Source organism: Stenella coeruleoalba (genome assembly GCF_951394435.1).
Source record: "Stenella coeruleoalba genome assembly, chromosome: 14".
NCBI lineage: Eukaryota > Metazoa > Chordata > Mammalia > Artiodactyla > Delphinidae > Stenella > Stenella coeruleoalba.
The window spans coordinates 11,276,811-11,294,620 of record NC_137160.1 but is presented as its reverse complement, the minus strand read 5'-3'; the positions used below and the strand labels follow the sequence as shown (position 1 = coordinate 11,294,620).

Genomic DNA, 17,810 nt, shown 5'->3' with positions numbered 1-17,810 from the left:
TGATCCTGAACTTTTAGCAGTAGTCTGTTAAGAATAATATATACACCTCAAGAAGCAAATTGGTATTGGTCCAAATGTCACTCATTCTCTCTTACACCTTAGGAGGCAAATTGAACTTTTTCTCTGCTAGAAGACTATGATTATCATTAATAAGAGAAGATAACTTTAAAAAAATTAATGTAAAGATCTCCAAGTAATCTACATCAGTAAAAACAAACTTGATTTTAGAAATGATTGCTTTTGATAGACAGGCATAATTTGTTTCAATTTATGGATGAAGAAATCAAGGTTACATGAGCTATCTAGGTACAAAACTCAGTCAATCAATCAATCTGTCAATCAACATGAAAGTCATTCATGTTATTCTTCCCACTTGGTTCACTTTTCTAATACTCAGCAGATGCTAGCCCAAGCCTTGTAATATAACACTGTTATCAAATATTCACGGGAGGACTCTATCTCTCTGCCTTAAACAGAGTGTCTAATATCTTTGACTTCAGTTAACCTATCCATAAGGACTGCTAAAAGTGTTTTCATGTAGAATGCATTGAGATTCAGATGTATGGGAAACATTTAACTTATATATATATACATATATATATATATATATATATATACATATATATATATATAAAACTATTTGAAGCATTTGTGGAAAGGTATCCCACTTGGCTATATAACAAGCTCTTCCTTCTACTCTTTGAAAGTGTAAAATAGAGTAAAGGAATCCATCTTAAAGAGAAGTATGATTGATGACTCTCTCCACCCCTTTTCCATCCAATCTTACCACGAACACTTTAAATAATAGAAGATGAAAGTGTGCGCCGTATGAGTTAAAGATGTTTCATATGAGAGAAAAAGGTTATCTTCGATAACTCAGAAATATTCACACGTATTTCTGTCTATATTTCCCAGATCACAAAACTCAGTATTTCTTTTCTGTAATGTTTTCCACTTTGCAATAATTTTTTTTTCAAAACAAGATAAACCAAGCAAACATCAAAACAAATAGAAAAAAATTTAAAAGGAAATGCATTCAGGATAATATAGCATATATTCTTAAGGATTACTGCTACACTTAACTTAAAACTGAGAAAGAGTAGTATTGTCTCCAAGTACCAGAGAGCAAAACGATGATAATGTGAAGTGGCAAGTGATCAACCTGTGACCCATAAGTAAATTAAAGAATGAGTATGAATTATTTAGTTCCTATTAGGTCCCACCTGAGAGTTCTTTTCTATATCAGTAAATGAAAGAGAAAAGTAAAGATGGAGAGAAAAAAGAAAAGAACATTTTTTAGCACTTACCAAAGGCCAGGCAGTTGGCTATGAGGTTTTATATAATATTTTATTGGATTTAATTTTCTCAGATGGCCCTGGGGGGTATAATTGGATCTATTTTTCTGATGCTTAAATATGAGGCTTGGCTCAGTTGAGTCTTTTTAGACTTTGTCAGGTCTTGACCTTGTTGACATAGCTCGTAAGTGGCAACACATCAATGGATGAGCCGAGAGAAAGATATCTGGTGAATACTATGCAATGGGAGGAAAATGAGGTTATAGTCAGGGCTTGGGATGCCTGATTTATTAACAGCATTCAAAATATGGTTGGTAAGTTGGCTGAAATGTTATATAAGACCTACAACGCTTATTTATGGTGAAAGTCTTTAAAACCCTAAGAGGACAAGTTTTTGCCATAGAGTAATGATTTGAACATTAGCCAAGTCAAGATATATTGGATTTTCAGTTATTAAGGACTTTTGTTTGTTTCCCCATTCAGATTTAGATAAAATTATCTGACACAAAGTTTGGGAAAAGGAAAAATAGGTGATAACAGCTTAGATTCTACCAAAAATGCTGATTGGTACAAGCGGTCTAACAAGATGGGTGTCAAAAGTGCTTGGGGACCAATAAACCCTGCATGGTTGCTTCCCTTAGACAGGTGGCTGCAGAAGTCTTACATTATAAATTAAGGAAACAGTTGGAACTCACCTTTAAACGTCAGCGTTCCTGTCAGAGCCCTGACAAGGTGATCTGTGGCCCTGACTGTTTCAGCAACTGTTCAAAGGAACATTTTTAGTATCAGATGCTTAGTTTAAACAAAATACGTTCCACCACCACTGAGTTGAAGCCTGGATTCTATTTCTTCTCTTGTGCCTGGCTTTACAAGTTGAGCATTTGTTTTGACAGAGAGGTTATGTTTTATTGTAACATATAACTTGTGATTCAAGGCCAAACAATTAAAGGACTAATAACAGTGTAGAAGATACTGTGATTTGAGCCACGATCATTCAAATAGAAGTGCGATTCCTCCTAAGTGTTTCATCTTTGCTTTCATTTTATTAAGGAAATGAAACTTGCTATTACTTTACACATTCGTACATATTTTGTACTTATACATGCCATGAACTTGCCTAGTGGGTAAACAAATCTAGATACAAGTATACTGGATATTTTTGGTAGATCAAGCTCTCTTGGGTTTGACTTTTCATGTGTCTTTAGAAGTCAAAAAAAAAAAGAAAAGCATATTTTAAACTGGCTCTACCCTGGAGAGGCTGTATAACTTTGAAACTTTATTTCCTCATCTGTAAAGTGATGATAACACCTAATGTGTTAAACTAGATTGACATGTGAACCTCACATGTATGGGTATGTATTGAATCCTACTAACTAAATTGCACATCTAGTATAAACATTACCAACTAAAGGGAACAATGCCTGAGAAGTACATAGCACACTGTCTGGCACCTAGAGGGTACTCAGTATGGCAGCAGTGATGATGACGATGATGTTGATAAAGGTGATGGTGATTATTTTTATGATTATGTCAGCAGGCATTTTACTATCTGCTCAGATCAGCACAGGATTGATCTTAGAATCTCATAAAGGTTGTTTAATATAGTTTTAGCTTGATTTTTAACTGAATTGGTTAAATTAGTGGCACGACCTTAAATGAGTTGGACGCTGGGTAGCAGTGACTTAGGAAGTCAGTGGTGAAATGTTTAATGAGTGAACTGTAGCACTAACTGAAACTTGCAACTGGGTACCTGGAGGGAGGGATTGGAGAGCAGTGAGCTCTGAGAGCCAAGTTGGAGAATCAGTCAGGTGAGAAAGGAAAATTACTTCCTTCTGATTAGAAAGAGAGCCATGGGGATTTGTTTTGCTGATGAGCAGACACGTAACATAATAATGGAGATGTCTTTCTTTCTGCTTCTGCCTGGAGAGAGAGAAACAGAGAAAGTCATATAACAAAGAGTGAGGGGAAATAGAGCAGGGACTTTCTAGATGATTAGGAAACCCAAGAAAGCAAAAAGGAGGACCGTCTCCCTAATAGACCTAGGAGACTGAAAAAAAGGAAAACTACCAGCAGAAAACTCACTCATAAATTGTTTTACACCCACTTGCCCTGGAATCCCCAAGTTGCTGTTACATAAGTGACCCAAAAGATTGTTTTGGTCTAAAGTTATCTCCCAGATGCAGCTCGGTAGCATGGGAAAAGAAACGGCTTTGGATTCAGGTGGACCTGGGTTTCTGCTGTGGCCAGGTCCTATATTGATAACTTTGTGCAAATTACTTAACCTCTCTGAAGTCCAGCTTCTTCTTTAGTAAAAGATAGATAGTAATAACATCCTGAAAGTGTGTGGTAAGAACAAATAAAAGTACAATTTATGTAAATAGTTTCTTGCAGAAAATACTCAGAAAATGCTAATTATAATCCACCGTCTAAGACCAATTCCTCTTTGTCTCTTCTACTGATGCATCTCTCTCCTTTCCTGCAGGATTCTCTCTTCCTGCTTTGTTCTTAAAAAGCAGTATTTGTCATTCCTAGTCAATATTGGCTTGTCTTTCGTCTCAGTAATCGAATATATAATGATGCTTGGCTTCAGAGATTGTTTCCTAAACACCAGATCTACATTAAAAATACTAATGAAATTGCTATCTCTACTTGTATGTCCTGCAGACATAATGGACTGAACATATCCCAAAGTGACAGCATCAGATCACCTCTTAACCTCTTCCTTCTCTTCCAATAATCACTAGCTCTCTTCATGGTTTTATAGCACTATTTATTTTCAAAGCTGTAACCCAGAGGTTGGCTCCTGTATTTATCACTTCCAACTCGGTAAAAAATCATGTTCTTTCTAATATTTGGAAGCTAGACCTATTGCGAATCCCTTTGTTTAAGTCTGTGTCATCATCACCGAGACTAATCTCTTAAAGAGTCACTTTTCCTCTAAACTCTTCCCTCTCCAGTAAATCACCAAACTTTGTCCTGGGTTTTGTGAAAGTCAAACATTTTATAACCAGGCACAATTAAGCTATACAAAAAAAAGAAAAAAGAAAACATAGCAAAAGAATCTGATCAATTAGAGCTAGAAAGATATGGTACATGATTACACTAGGTTGCATTACAACTGGTACTAGGTATTGGTTTTAAGTTCTCACACCTAATCAAGTAAGAAGTATAATTATCTGTAAAGCATTTGTACATAGTGGAATAAATAAAAAACATCAAAGTGATGTGAAGCTGAGGCTTCACTCTCAGCTGATGACATTAACTTGTACTTTCCTGGAAAGACTGCTGTCAGGCAATATGAACTCACTCATCTTCCCTAGTTTCTATAATAAACTACTTCGTATATTGACTCAACATCTTTCTCTCTTTTTTTATGCATGAAGTAGTTTCTCCTGTTATTGCTAAAACAAATATGTGGCCTGAGTCATATTGTGGGAAAAGCATGCTCACATGTATCAGTGATCCACAATGTGCAAATTATAAATTCAGGTTCTGCCATCCAGGTTATTCCTCTATAAATTATTTCCTTCCACTGGTAAACCTTCAACCTTTTGAATAAACTGCCCCATTTGTTATCCAAAGCATAAATACATAATATATTCTTCCCTAAATGAAAATAAACACAATATAACAAACAAAAACAACAACAAGAAAAGTTCTACTCCTCCCTCATACAACCTCTTTCCCATCGATGTTGAATGTCCTGAAGGAGCAGTCAGTCTCTGGAGCTTGCACTTCCTCAATACTCTCTCCTTTCAGTCTGGCATATATTTCCACAATTTGTTGGAAAACAGCTCTTTACAAAACACTATTTGTAATGTCATGACTGGTTTTAATTCCTTAAATCCACTTAGCTTGTATCAATCTTCATCCTACTTAGCTTTTGAGTAGCATTGGGCATTTTAGAGCATTTCTTAAAAGTGTTGTAGAGAATCAAACTTCTGCCTTGTGTTTCAAGTTACTCTTTAAGAGTAACATTTATTTTACTTGTAAAATGACTTTTTCACAATGTGGAATGCTAATAGATATGTATATATTATTCTAAGAGAATCTTCAGTATTCATACTTGATTGTTAATTAGAAGTGGATCAGTGAGGTCATAGTGGATTAAGTAATGCACAGCTGGTGAGTAAATTCCTATTTCTGTGATAACCATAGTTTACAACCTTAACTGAGTCACTGATAGTCTAACAAATGTGGTTTCCTCAAATAACATCCATAGTCTAATGTTATAAGACAAATGTCCTCTATCATACTGAGTGAAGTAAGTCAGACAGAGAAAGACAAATATCATATGATATCTTTTATATGTGGAAACTAAAAAAATGAACTTATTTACAAAACAGAAATAGAGTCACAGATGTAGAAAATAAATTTATGGTTACCGGGGGGGCAAAGGGAGAGGGATTAATTGGGAGATTGGGATTAATACATACACACTACCATATGTAACAGATAACTAACAAGGACCTACTGTATAGCACAGGGAACTCTACTCAACACTCTGTAATGACCTATATGGGAAAAGAATCTAAAATAGAGTGGGTATATCTATATGTATAACTGATTCACTTTGCTGTACAGCAGAAACTAACACAACATTGTAAATCAGCTATACTCCAATAAAAAATTTTTTAGGAAAAGACAAATGTCCTCAAAACTATTTAAATGTTCATTATTATAAGAAAACTATGTGCCCCTTTAGTAAACAGACTTAGACTGAAATTTGATTTATGATCATAGGTATAAAAGAATCCATAAGGCAATCCCCAAATGGGCAAACTCCCAAATGCTCATTTTAGAGGCAAACATGGAGGGAATGGAGGAAGACCGACAAAGTATTAGTTTATTCCAAAGAAAGAATTTAGGACCATGGAAGACAATGAAAAGGGACACCAACAGAACTTCTTGTTGCCATATTGGATTAGCCTCTGACAAGCCAGATGCCTTCAATGCTTATCTAACAGGATGGCATTTGTGTTATAGACCACGTGGTTTCCTCTTCAATTTCTTTATAAAATGCGGGGTTAAATTATAGTTATTCAGTTCCTTTACTACCTTTATAAACTGAGTATGTATATTCTGTTTAGTGTGTTGGACAAATCTAAATCTAATTTAAACCAGTACATATTTTGCTGGTGACTACTTTTGTCATAAGGGAGACACGTGACTAAGTTGACTTAGACTGAAGAGAAGGGTTTTGTCATGGGTAGGAGAAATGCTCTTTATCTTAGGCAGGGAGTAAACAGGGAAGTGTTTTGGCCTGGCTTTTGCAGACAGTTATCCGAAGACCACCAAGAGAAAGTAGTCTTAGAATGAGGCTAATGTTGTGGACAGAGTAAGAGAGAGAACGATTTTGAGTTCTAGATGACACTATTGAAACGCTCAACCTACCAACCCTGTGTGCTGTTATGTGAGATGATGGACTTAGGTATTTTGAAGACTGAGACATGGTTTCTGCTACTTATAACAGATGATATCTTAATTCAGACATTATTTTAAATCAGCTCCTTATATTCCCTCTTCTGCCCAATAGCTTTATTAAAGCCACTTCATTTCTTTTCATTTTATCTTCTTCCCCAGTAGCCAGGCCTAGAAGTCTTGGAGTAAATCTTGACCAGTTCCCTTCCTGCATCCTGCGTATCCTGCTATACAAGGCAAACAAGTGTTGCTTCCCCTTAAAAGTCCCTAAAATGATTCCATTCCAAACTACTGACTGTCACTTCGTATTTGATCTTCTGCTCAAGTAGAGATTACAGAAAACCTCCTAGACATGCAACGTATTTTAGGTCTGTCCATCCTTACTGGCGTAATATAATGCTGCTCATGTAATACTGCCAGTCTGATCTTTTAATATAATCCCCTATTTACAGGTTCTATTTATTTCCAACCACTCAACTAGGGCAGTGTTAGTGGAAATAGAGCTAATGATGTGATGTTGGAAGTGAGTTAGATGACAGAACTCAAGTTCCATCAGACAAAACAGTTCCTCCTATGGTTGTGACTCTTCCTGAACACTTTTCTCTATTTGTGGCAAATAATGAAGATATTTCAATACTTGTTTTGTGACTACTTGCCTTTCCGGCTATATTGTGGGATTTCTTGAAGGTTTAAACCATGTTCTACCTTTTTCTTTTTTTGCACTACTTATAACACTGGTGACCACATTACATATCAATGGAACAATCTGAATATTGAATAATAATGACAACTAGAAAAAGGCATATGTATCCTTTTTCTATTGCTGAGTAACAAATTGCCACAAATTTAGTAACTTAAACACTGTTTTTATCATTCCATATTTCCTGTTTGTTAAAAGTCTAGCCGATCTGTCTGAATTCTCTGCTAAGCATCTCACTTGGTTAAATCAAAACATCAGCCAAGGCTGTTGTTCTCATCTGGAGGTCTGGATCCTCTTCTGAGTACAGTGGTTTTTGATAGACTGTGTTTATTTCTCATGCTTTCCATGTGAAGCCCTCCTTCTTCAAGCACATCAAATCTTTCTTTTGCTTCAAATCTCTTCAACTTTCTCTCCTGCTCTAAAGGGCTCATGTGATTACATTGGGCCTACCAGAATATCTGGGATAACCTTCTTATCTTAAATTCAACTGATTAATAACTGTAATTATATTTGTAGAGTCCTTTTTTCAAGTGACATAACATTTTCATAGACACAACACCAGGGTACAAAGTTCATGTGGGCCAAGATTCTGCCAGTCACAGCATGCATAAGGCATATGTTAGTTGAACACAGCAGAGTATAAAATGTATTACGTTATGATTACAGATGTGTAAAAAAATATGGGTAGGCAGAATCAGAAAATTATAAAATATTAAGATTTATATAAATAAATTTTTTCTATGTATAAAATATTCTTTAACCTTTTATAATTTATAGAATAACATAGAAAAAATATAAACATCAACATAAAATTTAAAGGATTAAAAATGCATCTAAATATTTATTAGTAGCAAGGTTTAAATTTCTGAGTTTATTACGTAAGGTTGAAATTTTTCCTTGATTTAGAAAAGCTTACGGGTTTATTTTTCAGTTTGTTAGACAACGATAAATAATCTGTCCTGTCACAATTACCCAATAAATCAAATATCTAATTTGTGTAGCTGAGGCAGAAAAAAAAAAAAGGCGTTATTACAGTGCTAATGGAAGAAATGCAGTCATATATTAACTCAGCATATGTACCCTGGAAAGAGAATGGGTGATACTGTGATGTGTTCAAAGATGTCTGTGGGTAAGAACAGTTGACTTTCATTCTAATCTTAAGATTATGAAGCAAATGTTTTAATTGATCAAGTACTCATATTAGGGTGAAAGGTATGTTTAACAACTATTGTGTATTAATAGAAATGTTAATTTATTTTTATCAGCCTTTAACTCTAAATTCTTTAACATTTTAATCTTGTTAGCTATTAATATCTAATAGAAGGTATTATGCAAATCCAGAGAATTATCTGAGAATCTTCAAAATGAAACATATCTTTACAGATGGTGTGAAGTACTGAATTGTTTTCAATGTAGTATAGATTAACAACTGTCTAAACAGAAGCACACTTGAAGGACTGCTTTCATTTTCACTGGTAAATCATGAATTATTTTGAGACATATTAATTTAAATTGGATTACACTCAATAAAAACAGAGCTGTTTCCACATCGTAAATAAATTTTGAAAATACACATGAATAAGCAAACAGCCTTTGGGATGTGTGTGACAGTAGGTGTGTGAACATATTTTTAAATAACTTATTTTTTTTAATAAATTTAAAGATTTTCTACATTTTTCCTCCCACCTCTCAACATCCAAATACACTTGTGGTTTTGTGTAAAAAAAAATGCACACTCCTTCCCGGTGGCTAAGGATGAAAAGACTGCATTGGATCATGATAGATGGGCTTTATTCCCCAAGCTGTTTAGAGCTGTGAAGTGGTTGTGGGAGTTGACAGGGTTGATACTTTGTGATGTAACTGGAGATAATCAAGAGATGTTTTTATACATTATTTACACATGGCTTCTATCAATTCAATGGCACTCAAAAGAGCCTATCCATTTTATAGTAATCTAGTTCTCTGACTCTGCAAGTAAGGTTAAGACAAATGTATTTCTATATAATATGGAAGAAATTGTTTGAAATTTGTATTTTCATTTTTAATATATCATGATTTTAAATATTATAGAACACTATTTTTATTTTTAATTGTAAAAATAGCATTCCTAGGTGAATCATTTCCTGTTCTAAATAAAATAATTTCTTGCTTTTATTTATTAAATGTTCTTTATCCTTATGCTATTTTACTATAAAATTGATAAAAGAGATAAAAATCATAAAAAAGAAATGTCAACTTTGTATAATTCAGTATTCTTTTTTTAAAAACTGTAAAATTATCTTTACTCAGTTTCTGTCTCTCAACTAAATCTTTTCTTATTTGAAAACTCCAACTGGAAGGTTGGCAACAGGAAAAGCCAACACTCATGCTAAGAAGGTGCTGTTGAGAGCTCATTTGAAGAAACTGTGAGAAAATAAGAGGAAAGCATATGTAGAGTAAAAAAAAATACATGACTACTTTCTTAGGCAGCAATGTGGTTAAATATTGGAATGATCATCTATAATTAAGCAAAATTAAAATCAGGTAATTAGATAAAACAGAAAATAATAATGCAGTGTGTAGATGGGTTAAGTAAACATTTTTACCAAGTAACAGTTATAATTGCTTTTGTCTACACTCTGTATGACTATAGCTCTTCTTCAGTTCTTGATCTATCTCTCCCTTGATATATATGTAGTTTATAAGAGGAGAATAGTTTACTCATTCTTATGAACTTTTTACTTTTCTTTTTCATCTTTATAGATGGATAGATACATAAGTAGATAGATAAATATACACTAAAACCTCCCATCTGCTAGGCGCTGGGAACAGGGAGATCTAAAATCTACTGGCCAAGTTGGAAGAGGGAGTCAAACAAATAAATAAACAATTACATAAATATGAGAAGAGGTGTGAAGTGTAGAGAGTGAAGGAAATACACTAGAAAGCTCGCAGGAAGCACCTAACTGCTTGGAATGGTCTGGGGGTATCAGTGATAAATGTGTTCACTAATATGACCAAGTACATGGATAGGTCAGCAAAATATCAGAAATAAAACATGTGCTTCACTTGGGGAGAGTATGATTTGAAATATCCACAAAAGGCCGTGAGAACGATCTATCAGGTCAAGGGAATACACAGCTTGTTATTAATATTTTTCCTCACAAATAAATATGAGCTGCCCTGTCTTGACCCAGACCATCATTTAGGGTAGTTTAAGTGGTGAAGTAAAATGACCAAAGAAAAAGTGTGTCACCCTCCCAGTTTCCTTGCCCAAATACGTAGATTAAACATAGTTGTATCCTGATGGAAGGCCTGAATCCCACCCCCTTCCCAAATTAGATTGTTAGATTAAGATGGGATCGTATATTTAAATGTCCTTGATTCAAGGAAAACTAGTAATATTCACAAGCTTCAATATATCTATAGGGTTTCAGTTTACACATTAAAATATGAAATCTAAAAATAGATTGTCCCTAAATCCTAGCGTAAATGAAAGACAAGGTCTCTCTGGGCTGTTCTATAATACTCTGGAAATCCTAAGTTTACAAGAGCACAGCTAAGAAGCAGGCAGAAGGAGATAAGAATGGTGAAGGCTGCTTATATCCACAGGGGGCCAGGAAGCTACAATAAATAATAAACCGAGGCTTTAATAGTGGAAGTGGACAATTAAACACCAAGTAAATGTAAGCGTAGAGTGATAAGTTCTGGCAAAAACGCATGTCAAGTGTCTTGCAACTGTATTTCTGGACTGTGACAAGACAATTAATGAGGGTGGCAGGAAAGTCAGCAAATAATGCATTATATTATCCATCAAGAAGTGCAATGAATATATTGATCAAAGTCTAAATATCTCCTGCGTTAAGGAGGGGCATAATGGAACTATAATTACCAGTATCGGTGGAATCCCAGAACAATTTCTTCAAGGTCAATCATAATATTGAAATGTGAAAATGTTGGGCAAATAGCCCAATTAGAAACATAAGTTTGAGATAAAGGAAGCTGAAAGACAGCTGAGTCAGTAAAAGATAAGAATTTTCCATGCTTAGTACTTGCTAGGGTTCTGATTAGCCGATGTTTTAAACTGAGATTAAAACATAACTAAAGGGGAAAAAAGGTAATGGAATCCTCCCGTTTTTTACAGTGAAGCTGTATATTGTGTGTGTGTGTGTTGAGGAGTGTACAAAATTACATGTTAAGTCATTTATCCCTCAAACGGGAACAACAACAAAATAATTTACTTGCTCCAACTGAAGACACCATGAAACTACATAAGTATTACTTTAAATTTTACTTATCAGGATTTTAAAAAGGAAAAATTGTGATACATGATAAAAATCCACATTATTCCTTGTTTTAAGAATCGCTTTGTACGTCTCTTTGGTGTGTCAGTATTATTGATTAAATTAGATTTGGTGTACTTCAGGATGCCTCAAACCAATTTAGTTTGCTAGCCTTAAGTGTTCTAGCTGACAGATCACTCTTCCTCGCGTCAGTTAAAGGGAATTGCAATGATTTTTTTGAACTCCATAAAAAATGTCATTAAGGATTTCCTCTATGCCAGGCGTGACTATTGCCTTCAACCCTGCTTTGACATTTCATTTATTCAAGGGTGTCCTTGTTGCCTTTCCCTCCTCTAAACTCAGTAATTATGCTGCCATACTATTTAGCCTTAGAGAAAGATTTCCAGAACAATTCAAGATAGTTCAAAACTCAGCAAGCTGTCAATCCATTTGCTCCAACAGCGATAAAGCCATTTATATTGTAGAAGGATTCTACAGCTTTATGCGGCAGTATGAACTCCAAATGATATTTGAACCCAAAATTTAAAATATCCTCTTCTCCATTTGCAAAAAGTTCTACCTAAGCTGCTTTCAGTGATGTATCTCTTTAAGTATTCCTGTTGGTATTTATTATAATACCAATTTAAAATGGGCTATATGAATGAGACCTTTAATTCTGCATCAATACTGACAAACTGAACAATAATCAGGAGTATTAAATATGATTTGACATAACCTCAAATATTTCTCTTGCATCTCCGAATACTTTTTTTAAGTTCGTGACCTTAGATAGTACCATTGGCTACTCTCATTCGTTATGTTTAGCTACCAATCAACTCCTTAGCTCCCCTCATTTACTGAATGACTGAATTTCCCTCCACCATTTCTGAATTCCCTCCGGTCATTCCTGATCACTTCAGCATCACAAGTAGCACAGGTCTTTGTGCCGTTGTTTTACTCTTTGATCCATTCAACACGTTGTTTAGACCCTTTTCCTCCTAACCTCTAACATATATTTTCTCTACCTCCTTCAACTACCTATTCCCGTAGGTTTGGCTTAAATCTTTACATTACCAGGTAGCTTCTTCCTCAAATTGAACATATCACCCCATTTTCCTAACTCATGAACTCAATTATTCCCATGTCAACACTCCAGCACTCCAGAAAAATTTTCTAACCCACTGATACTTCCGTTTTTCCAGAGGAGTTTCAACTGAATGCATCAAAATTTTTTTAAAAAGAAAGAAAACATATATAAAAGGAGGGGAACATTAAAAATCATAAAGCATAGTCTAACATACACAAAAAGATTTTAAAAACTAGTGCACAATAATTCATTTACTAAGGTTAATGATATGTGAAGGACTGGAGAGAAACATGTTTGGGGAGGAAAATGCAAATGAGTCATGTTCTGGCATCCTAGGTTTTATCCAAATGAAGATATCAAGTAACCACTGCATTATATTGCAAATATATGTGTGTGTATAATCTTAATATTATAAAAATGTTTCTCATTTTTAGATTTCACTTCCATTCCATTTCTTCATTCTCCTTCATAGCAACACCCCTCTCAAGCTGCCTGTGTTTGCTGACTCTGCTTCCTTTCTTCCTTAGTCTTTTCAGTCCCCTCTAGGCTGGAGGAGTCTCCATGAGTTCACAGTGACAAGTCTTGTCTAGACAATTTGTAAGCTGCCTGTTCCCAGATCCTGTCTCCATGTCCTGGGGAGTCAAGCCTGTAACAGCACTCCTCCCTGATAACTCTCCTTCTTCCGGGACACACTGTCCTCTCTTGGTTTCTGTGCGACGCCCTCTCATGATTTTCCTCCTACCTTAGTCACTGCCCCTTCTAGGTCTGCACGCTAGGTGCTTTATTCTTTGTCTCCTAAAGCTGGAACAGTCCAGCGCTCAGATTTTGGCCTCATGCACTGTCTACACACTCTCTCTAGGGGAGATCTCCAAGGGAGATCTTATTTAATCCCCAAACATTATACACCATCTAAAGGTCATTCACTGTTAAATCAATAGCTTGATCACTGAAATTTCCTGGAATCCAAATGCGTATAGTGCAATAGTTACTCGATAGCTTTATTGAATGTTTTATACGCAGCTGCAACCTAGCATGCCAAACCATGACTCTCATTTTTTCCCCAGATATTTTTCTATTCAGTCTTTCTCATATTAGTAATCTTAATAAATGTGCTATCTTCCTCTACTTTTATTTCATTAAAATTTCCTAAAATTTTATGTAAACATACACGATATTTCAAAATTTATGTAATTAAATTTTATTAAAATTTATAAAAAATATTATGACCAACAACAGTAATGAAACTGAGACAATCTTGACGCACATCTCTTTTCCTTACACTCAACAGCAAGGTCTGCCAACTTTGTCTCTGAAATATATGTGAACTTTTCCTATTTTTCTGCATCTCCACAGTCACTACCCTAGTCCTATCATTCTACTTGCATGGTTCCCATATAACGTTCCCAGAATGGCCTTCTAATGTACATTAGATCATGTAACTTTACTGTATAAAAGTCTGCATGATCCCTTAGGCATTCAGAATTAAATCCAGTATCTTTAGCATGACTTACAAGCCTTTCATGACTTAGTCTTTGCTTATCACAACTCTCCCTCTCCCCCAGATACAATCCAGCCACCTTGGTCTTTCTGTTCCTTGTTCTAGCCATAGTTTGGATCACTCTGCCTATAGAGATTTCCATGACCAAATATTTCTCAGTACTCCAATGTTAGTGCAGATGCCAATGAAATCAGGTAAATGTTTAGAAAGTGAGTGAAGAGCTACATATGTTAAGGTGATCAGAGGCTACCTCTGTACCACTTCTTAGTTTCATTCGTTTCATAGAACTTGTCACTGCTTGAAATTATCTTACTTAGTAGTTTGATTTTTTTCCCGTCTCTTTCTGCCAACTAGAATTTATGCTTCAGGAGAAGAAAGCCATTGTCAATATCGCTGATTGTTGAAGCCTCATCACCTGGAACATCTCGTCTTAGGATAAGCTCTGTAAGTATTTAACGAATAAACCAAATAAATGAACATAATTGTGAATATTTTCTCATTATAGAATTAAGTTAAAGTTTGGTTCTAGGCCTTTAACATCAATTTATCCTTTTAATGTGTTTTTAATTTGATAAGCCCAATTAGGATTAAATGTATAGATCCAATGATTCCTATCATTTTCTAAAGTCAACAAGGAAATGAGGAAATAAAAAACTGTAGGTGCTAAGTCCAACAAACAGGCCCTTCTCATTCAGCTTTCAGATATGACTCACGTTTCCTGAATTTCCTGACAGTTATGTACATTTGTTTTCTGAGAAATGCCCTAAGGCATTCAGTCTCAGCTTCTATTGAAGGCAGTGGCTTTCTACAATTGCTGTCCTCAGCACCTCTTATTCAAACTTCTGACTCTGCTTGCCTTACCAAAACACCTCTCATTAGCAGCTCTTGGCATCAGTCACTCTTCAGAGTGCCGAGACAATTCTGTGGCTACTTTATCTTCTTTGTACTCACACTAGTGTCAGGTTCTCATCCTTAGCGTCACAGCCCTTCGGGGTGGATTATTAACCTGCTGTGAGAGCCTTTCCTTTGTATGGTAGGATGTTTAGCAGCATCCCTGGCCTCGTCCCACTAGATGCCAGTAGCTCCCTCCCCAGCTGTGACCACCGAAAATGTTTCCAGATAATGACGAATTTCCTTAGGACCCCAACTCACCCACCCACCCACCATGTTGAGAACCACTGCTCTAGTGGACAACTCACAGAAAGAGACTTTCTAGGAAATAGCTCTTCCCTTGACTTCCATGGACCGATCTCTCTTATTCTCCACCTACCTGTCTGTCTACTTCTTTGTTTTCTAAGAGAAATGATATCCTGCAGTTCCTCAAGGTTCAATCCTTTGTTTTTCTCTTTTCATTTTATATGTATCCTAGGAAATCTGGTCACCCATAACTTCAATATTAACTTAAAATCTGTCTTCTCCAGAAAGATCCCAAAAGTCCCAGTATAGGTCATATGTCTTTGTTCACACTCTTTTAAGCCTGTTGCTTTCTTTCACAGCACTAATCTCAGATTGTAAGTCTTATGTAATACATTTATAATTATGATACTGTTTTTATTAATGTCTGTCTCCTACATAAGACTATAAGCTCCCTGAGAGCCAGATCAGTTATATATTTTGTATGCCGTGTATGCCAAGAAGACTCAAAAACACTAAACCGAGTTCTAGGAACAACTTGGATTTCCCCAGGCTAGACATGAAACCTACTCTTTGAATAGCCGTCTTAACTAAGATTATTTCTGACAATTACTGCTTAGTTAGTTTCAATAAACTCAGTACGTTCCAATTCTGTAGATTCAGTCTTCTCTCACTTGCAAGATTTATCTTGACCTAAAGCATTCAGTACTATCAATAACTTCACTCAGGAAAATGTAGCTACTGTCTGTTAGGTTTAGCCAGGACGTATGAACAGTTACTCATTTGTTTCATTTTTGTTCCACAGGATACAGCCCTTTTTATGTACTCTCTCTTTGGGTTTATTATTTTTATTTTAGATTTTCTTCTTGTCTCTATTTTCAGAAACTGGCTTAATTTGGGGTAGTTTCCTTCTTTGGTGCCTGAAGCCTTTGTCTGTGCTCTGTTGCCTGTGGACAACACTTCTGGTAGGCTAATGGCCTGGATCATGAGTATGGCTCATACCCTGACAACACACTCGCCTATTGGAAAACATTTTTCTTCTTATGGTTCATGCTTCATGACTTGAACTTTTTACCTTATCTTAGCATAAACTGAAATCAGCACCCCTTGTGAACTTATAAGGTGTAAGCAATTCTAAAGGTTAGTCCTGAACCTTCTGTACTGCCTTACTACAAAGAAACCCCTCAAATATAAGTACAAAATATGACAGTCATTTGTACATATATATTGTCAGAGGTATACCATTACCAAAAAAACAGAGATAACAATGGAAATGCAACTTAACTAAGCATCAAAATTATTTTATCCATTCAACAAATGTTAAACGAGTGCTGATGCTTTGGCATTCTTGTAGACTTTGCAATATATCAATGCACAAAACACACACACAAAAATAAAATTTAAATTAAAAATTCTTGCTCTGAAGGATTGTCTCCATGAGTAACACACAGTGAGGATGTAGTTGAGTGATTTTTTTCTTTCTGATCTTCAGTATTCTCACTTGTAAAGTGGAGATTAATTATATCAAATTTGCATGGTTCTTGGAAAGACTAAATTGGACAGGGAGGGAACTGGTGTAGTGCTTGGAATAAGAGGATATCAGTAAATGGTGGTTTTTCATTTATTTATTTATTTTTAGATTATTCCTAAGTTCTCTTCCAAATTTAACACATGAGAATCTGAGCTATGCATTAAACATGGGGAAATCTCATGACCCTGACTCTCTATGTACTATTACCATAAATAAACTTAGGTCAAAATTATGAGAGCCTCCTCAGAATATTTGATATATTTATGATTTATTCAAACCTGACAAAACTGACTACAGTAATAATTGTTTTACAACTACAGGTTTTTAAAGTTTTTGTTTGTGCTTTTGTTTTAAACAGAAAGAATTAAAATTCAGTTGTAGGGATGGCTGCACTTCTGGTACAGAGTAGTAAACGCCTAAAAATGGTCCTCTCACAGTTATGTACGGGTGCCTCCCTGTTAAGTACCCTCCTCAGGGGACACTCACCATCAGGATGTTGAAGTACAGGGTCTGCACGTTGAGAGCAGGGGATGCATCCTTACATTTTGCAGCCTCAGGTGCCTTGCCTACCTCACCCACTCTTAATGTTCCTGTTCAACGTGGTCACAAGTTTTGGAGAGGAAGAGTAAAACTTTTATTTGCAGATGATTAATTGTGCATGTAAAAATTCCTAAGAAATTATTAGGAATAATAAATGAATTAGGTAAGGTTGCAGATTGCAAGGGCAAGAAAATAGTAGATTAATTGTACAATAAGCGAATGGAAAAATGTCATAAATACTTACATTGGCCTCACAAAGTATAAAATGTGTAATAAAGGTGTGTGGTAGATGCACTGAAGACTAAGAGACATCGCTGAAAATTAATGAAGACAAATAAATGG

General features: G+C 35.4%; 1 long non-coding RNA gene across 2 annotated transcripts in view; it reads left to right on the top strand.

Moving 5' to 3' along the window:
- LOC307197229 overlaps positions 1 to 17,810 on the top strand; it is a 143,200-nt gene that overhangs the window by 82,811 nt on the left and 42,579 nt on the right. For both annotated transcript variants that reach the window (XR_013831357.1, XR_013831358.1), the window contains exon 3: positions 14,618 to 14,707. This is a non-coding gene — a long non-coding RNA (uncharacterized lncRNA). The remainder of the gene's footprint in view (positions 1 to 14,617; positions 14,708 to 17,810) is intronic.